Raw genomic sequence first — 6,566 nt, 5'->3', positions numbered from 1 at the left:
CGACACCGCGTGCGACGCAAATTTGGCGATCCAGAAGCAGCTGCAAGTTCGCTTCGACAATCGCATCGCCGCTTGAGGACGCGTCTGTTTCGACGAGTGCGATGACGCCAGCATTTGGCGGGAGGCTCACTTGATCGTCGAGGATGGTGAACGCGGCGCGATGATGATTGCTTTGCATTCTTTCTGACCGTTTTGTCGTCAGTGTTATGGTTTTCGTCTGCAGGTCGATCACCCCACCGTTTTCGTTCAGGAAGTCCATCCCGAGGATTACGTCGCGAGAGCAGTGCTGTAGGATGATGAAGTTCACAGGGTAGGTGTAACCGTGAACAGCCACTCGCGCAGTGCATCGTCCCGTCGGGGTTATGAGGTGGCCTCCTGCTGTGCGTATTTGAGGACCTTCCCATGCGGTTTTGACTTTCTTGAGTTGTGACAAAAATCGTCCACTAACGACGGAGTAGTCAGCCCCGGTGTCGACGAGTGCAACCACTGAATGTCCATCTAGGGTAACTTGTAAGTCGGCACTTGGTGTTCGCGTTCGATGTCGATCGGTCACCGACTGTGCGGTCTGTCGCTTCGCACGGTCGCGGCTGCGTCGGGTGGAAGCCTCGTGGCAAGGTGCTGTTGTGGCCTTGTGTTGTCGGAATGCAACGAGGCGTCGGAATGCGTCGAGGCGGCGCAATGCGTCGTGGTTGTAGGAGGGTTTTTCGGTCTTCGCTCGAGAGCGGCGTCACCTCCTGACGTCGCTGGCTTTAGTTTCCCCTACGAGGGCTCAGTGACCTCTCCCTCGCGTGCCCTGGGTACGGCGAAGACGAACGGCGTGGGTAGGGTGACGGGGACCTGAAACGACGTGGGGCGGCATCTTCGGTCGCTCGAAGATAGGCTTCAATTTCTCGAGGCCGTTGGCCAGGAAGAGGTCGTGGGGCGTCGATGTTGTACCCGCGGAGGCCCATCTGACGGTAGGGGCATTCTCGAAGGAGGTGGCCGGCTTCACCACAGTGAAAACAAAGCGGTCGTCGATCTGGGGTTCTCCAGATGTCAGTCTTCCTCGTGGTAGTTTGCCGAAACATGTTTGAGCGGACGGCCTGCTGCGGACGCGGCGGTGGCGGGTAGGCTTGGCTGCGTTGAGGTGGCGCGTACGTATCCCGTCGCCAGCTGGTCGGCCTCACTTGGCTTTGCAGAGCGGCGGCGTAAGTTGAAACGCGTGGCTCCTGGCAAGGTGGCGATATGGTTGGCGCCGTTTCGGCAGGATCGAGTGTTCCCAGCGCTTGTTGTACCTCGTCCCTTACAACGTCGGCGAGCGAGGATATTTGTGGTTGCGGACCCAGTAGCAACTTGCGCAGCTCGTCGCGCACGATGGCACGGATGGTATCTCGAAGGGCCACTGCGGAGGTACTTCGGGAGTCGTCGCAGTCTGACGGAGGAGTGCGTAAGTTGCGGTCGTATTGCTTCGCGCGCAGCTCGAGCGTCTTCTCTGGAGCTGTCTTCCGCGTCGCCAGCTCCAGATGCACTTGGGCTGGTGTCACGGCTTTGAGGGGGCGTCCGGGGCATAAGCACCTCCACCAAAATGTCACGTAGGTCACGGTGAGCTACCTGGCACGCAGGCAGACAGAAAGGAACACTGCGTCGAGGTTAGATGTAAAAAAAGAGTTTAATGGGCGAACTTGTGCCCGAAATCAACTGAACAACGCGGTGACGGCGAAAGCAGCAAGCGCGTCTGGGGCGCTCGTCGGACTGAGCCAGCGCAGGCGGTAGTCCCGCATTTATACGTTTCGCGTGCATGATCGAAACGCGTCAAGCGACGCCGCCTGCGGCGCAGCGACGCCGGTCGCGTCGCAGCGACGCGAGCTGCGTACCTCGCGTCGCTAGAAGCTGAAATAAACGCACGTGGCAATATGTATGTATGTATCATATGATATCATATGATACATGGCGCGCTTCCTCGGCACGCTGCACAAAACTCTCGGTGTCTTCACCAAGACTGTCAGAACGTCACATGGTAACATCACTTCTGACAGTGTCTGAACTTCACGACCGGAAAAGAGAGAAAAGCGCGTGACGCTCGTGGTCTCTTGCATAGCGGTATTGTACGCAACCGGGATGTACGGTAGTATTACGTCCCACGTCTTATGCTGCAAGTCTATGTACATCGACAGCGTATCGCTCATCGTCTCATTAAGCCTTTCCGTCAAGCCATTTGCTTGCAGATGATAGGCAGTCGTGTTTCGGTGCGTGGTGTAACTCAACTGAAAAACGTCTTCACGCAGTCTTGCCGTAAACGACCCCGTCGATCTGTGATGATACAGGTTGGGGCGTCATGACATAGTACGATGTTCTGTACGAAAAACTGTGCAACCTCAGAAGCTCTACCTTTACGAAAAGCCCTCCCTTGTTTCAGCATAGAAGGGTAAATAGCCAGTGGCGATGATTATCCACTTGTTTCTGGAAGTAGACAACGAAAACGGGCCCAGGAGGTCCCTTCCGACTTCATCGAATGACCCTCGAGGCGGCTCAATATGATTCAGCACTCCTGCAGTTTTTGCATTGGGTTACTTTCGGCGCAGCGTAAGGAGTGATGCTCCGTCACGACTCGAAATGGGCGGCCATAGAGATAAGGTTGGAAATTTGCAAGTCCCTATACGGCGGCAAGGCACTCTTTCTCTATGGTAGCGCAATTGGACTCAGGTCGCGATAGCGTTTGACTGGCGTAAGCTATGACGTAAGCTAGAAAGTATATTCCAAGTATCAATTCACGGGAGCATTCTCGGAGAACAAGGGAACTAATTGGAAACGTAGAATGTTTAATTTTTACATTAGAAGTGCACACACCAAGTGGTTTGAAGACAATGTCCACCAGCTGTCCGTAGGTGCGTCCCTGTCCAAGGCGTCATAACTTTCTTTTAACCGCTTGCAAGTTTTCCGCTGATAATCGAGTAGTCAGCGCCAGTGCCTATAAAAGCAGTGACATTTTGATCGTTGATAAGCACAGGTATGTTCATTGAAAAGGACAACAACCCGATGTGCTTGTTGTGTGCGGCAGTAGTACGCTTGCTCTGAGCCCCCTTTCAATGAAAATGTGCGATGCCAGCTTGGTTAATTACGTATGTTTCACTGGAAATGTGCAGCTCTAAAATGATGAGACAGATCCCTTAAAATTTCTTTATGCTAAGTGGAATTAAATGCCCGTCACAAAGGTCCCTCAAGGACAGTGACCCAACGCATTTGCAGGCAGCAGCACAAGTGCACTGGGTATCTGCCCCTTTTCAATAAACGTCTCCGATGCCATCTTGGGTAACTATATATATCCTGGTGGAAATGTACCGCTCTAAAATCATGAAAAAGTTCCTTTAAGTTTCTGCGATGCTGAGCAGGAGTAACTCCACGTCACAATGGTTCCTTAAGAACAACAACCCAAAGCGTTTGGAGACTGCAGCACAAGGGCACTGGGCATCTACCCCTTTTCGGTGAACGCGTATGGGTTTTCTTTGTAGCAATTGCTACAGTTTGGTGGACATCTCATTTTCCCTTTAATAATTCCTTCTCTCCACCTTGCGGGTTTCCGCAAGACCATTGCGCATTTCAACACATTCTTTAGATATGAAACACAAGCAGAGCGACTGCCGTTAGATCGGAAAAGAATTGCGAAGCGAGCCCTACAATCATCCATGTAACTTGGCTGAATTTCAGGCTTCACTGATTTGCTGCAAGAAATATGCACCTTCAACCAAGGTAAGATTATATAACATTGTTAAACACTTAAACCCTGAAACTCTCAAAACACTCCTGTCACTTTTCAATGCCGTGTGGTCTACAGGTCATATTCTGTGCATTTGGAAACAAGCCATCGTAATCCCAATAATCGAAGAGAGTAAGGTCACTGCTTTAGCCGTCAGCTACGTACTCGTAGCGCTGACAAGTTGTTTGTGCAAGGAGTTAGAGAAAATGATAAGCTGGTACTTTATCCATTATCTTGAAGATAACAGGATAGTAGATCCCTTCCAGGGTGGACTGAAAGAAGTTTGAGCTACTATAGACCACCTTGTTCGTATGGAGGCGAACATCTGGTATGTCTTCGTACACAAACAGTTTTTCCTAATAGTATTTTTTGACATGGATAAAGCCTACCGTACTGTGTAGCGCTTTGCGATTCTTCGTGATTTTGTCTGGAATGAGAATCGCGGCATCTTGCTGAGCTTTACAGAAAATTATGAAATACAACATTTCGTCTGAGTGCTATCATCGTCCTGTCCCGACCATTCACTCAGGAGACAGGCGTTATATCGACAGTTAAATCCATCGACTGTTAGATCTCTTTTGTAGGAGTATCAAAACATGCACTTGACGCGCATGTACGTTCTCTCTTCCTTGAACCTAAAGCGAAGTACCCTTGCAAAGAATTTTACAAAAATGCTTAAAGTCTGTCCCCGATGTGGCTTCTACTGCTCTAGAAGCGTCGTTTTCGATATCGGTTGCATTAAATTCATGTACCCGTGCAATAAATGCGGACGCTTGCGTGATACTTATTGCCGTAAAACACATAAAGTAGACAAATCTCATTAACGCCATTGCCTTCAAGGACTCAGTGAGCGTCGTTGCAGCTCTAATATGTTTCCAAAAACATAAGACGCCTGTTTTTAATAGAGTGCACTCATTACTTTGCGCAGCTTGCGTATGCAACAAGGTCATTCTTCGTTGTTGGTTGCCAGGCCACAGGCATTCAATGCAATGTAGTTGCTGATGAAAATGCTACGTCAGTAGCCCACAGTGGTACAGGCATAAATATACAAATAGCAGCTGCAGACCTGAAACCATCAAACGGCATCAGCTCAGGAAGTTTTGTAAAGCCAGTGGGATACTGAAATATCAGATAAGCTGCACGTTAAAACTGCCAAAAGCGCTAAAATATTCGAAAAGCAATACGGCGAAAATTCCACTTTTCGCTACACTCAAAAAAAGTTTACGCCATTTGAGGCTTGTCCCCAAAGAATAATTGTCATCTGCCTTGCTTGCGTTTCCTTTCCTGAAATCTCGGTGCTTGCTACTTTCTTGTCGAGAATGCCGTGTCAAGCTGATAAAAACCGACCCACACAACTGACCAAATCGGCGGGCCGATCGATCACGTGATACGATGTCATGGTTTGCCACAGTCCGGTATGGCGCAGAGCACGTCAACACGGTGGACTGCCATAGTAGACCGACCAGCTACACTAACGATTTTTCGCGCTATCATTGAAATCATTCGGGCTCGAGTCCCACAAAGCCGGGAACTGCTCAACGAGGGATACAAAATAAAAAACTCCTTGTCACTCCAAGATGACATGGTGTTTAAAAAATATATCTGCTGCACGCACATATAGGCGGAATGGCGTGGACATGAAAGGACTGGCTTTTGTTGAGCTAAAAACTAGATTGGATTTGGCACACCCTGTTACCAGACAACGTTCGTTGCCTACGCCAAAATCAGTGCGGCATTACGTGCGGTCCGCCACCAAAACTGAAGCGGGAAAAGCCTTGGCGATTTGTGGGACCCCGAGGGCCGAGGTTTTGCACGGGCCAATGGTGGTCCGCACGAAATGTTGACGTCCTATCAGGTCATGCGCGGACCGCGGTCGAAAAGAGCAATTTGGTCCGTCATGTGGGTGGGCCTTTGCGCGCAATCCTTTCGTGACTAGGACCTACCGGGCTCGCAGCATTAAATAAATGAAATGCGGGGAAGACATGAGGATTATTGTTTGGGGACAAAATACAACTCAAAGGGTGTAAACTTCTTTTTAGGATGTACGCGACCTGATAGACATAAAGGACCATGCAAAGATTCACAATTATTCGCACGTTACATTGCTGCGTATGTGGCGCGCTTGTGCATGGTGCATGTTTTTGCTTTATTGTGGAAGTTTAACATATAGACACTTTATATGGCCATGGACTAAAAGTAAATTGTCGAATAGTTCCAGCCTGAATCATTTGTGCTGGGAAGGCCGTGATTCAATCTTTCTCTCCATCCCCCACCCTAGGGCATTTTTTTCTACTTATATTATTAAAGAGTCTTGAAGCGATGCGATAGGAGAACATACCTGCCGGAAAGTGCCTGGCATAAGGCCTATAATGTTTCGTTTTGTAGAAGAGTAATGGTTGGTCTCCGAGGCTTTGACATATGGGACGTTCGATAGCAGTTCGAAGTGTCTTGCGCATTGTGCCGCTGGCGTGCTTTCTCTTCCTGATCAAATCGCGCGTCAGGAACACGTTGATCAACATGCGCTTGCAAGTGCATATTTGACATGCAGCTTTTGTGTTCGCTGAGGCGCATTACTATTGCGGCTGCTGCCTCAGAAATTTTGGCTGACAGATTTCTGTCTTCTTGCTCATTTCTTTCGTTGCGTGATCGAACATATTGCACATATCAAGTTTCAAGCAAGATGACAGTAATAAATGCGAATTCCAGAAGTTATGACTTGAAGGCGGAAGCATGCCTTATTATATGGCAGAGAAAAATACCTGACAGTCCTAAAACAACCCCCGATAATCATTATTGAAATTTCAACGAAAGGAACAGAATTAAAAGAAAACCC

Source organism: Dermacentor albipictus, chromosome 10 (assembly GCF_038994185.2).
Source record: "Dermacentor albipictus isolate Rhodes 1998 colony chromosome 10, USDA_Dalb.pri_finalv2, whole genome shotgun sequence".
In the NCBI taxonomy this organism is placed as follows: domain Eukaryota; kingdom Metazoa; phylum Arthropoda; class Arachnida; order Ixodida; family Ixodidae; genus Dermacentor; species Dermacentor albipictus.
Note: the sequence above shows the minus strand (reverse complement) of the source record.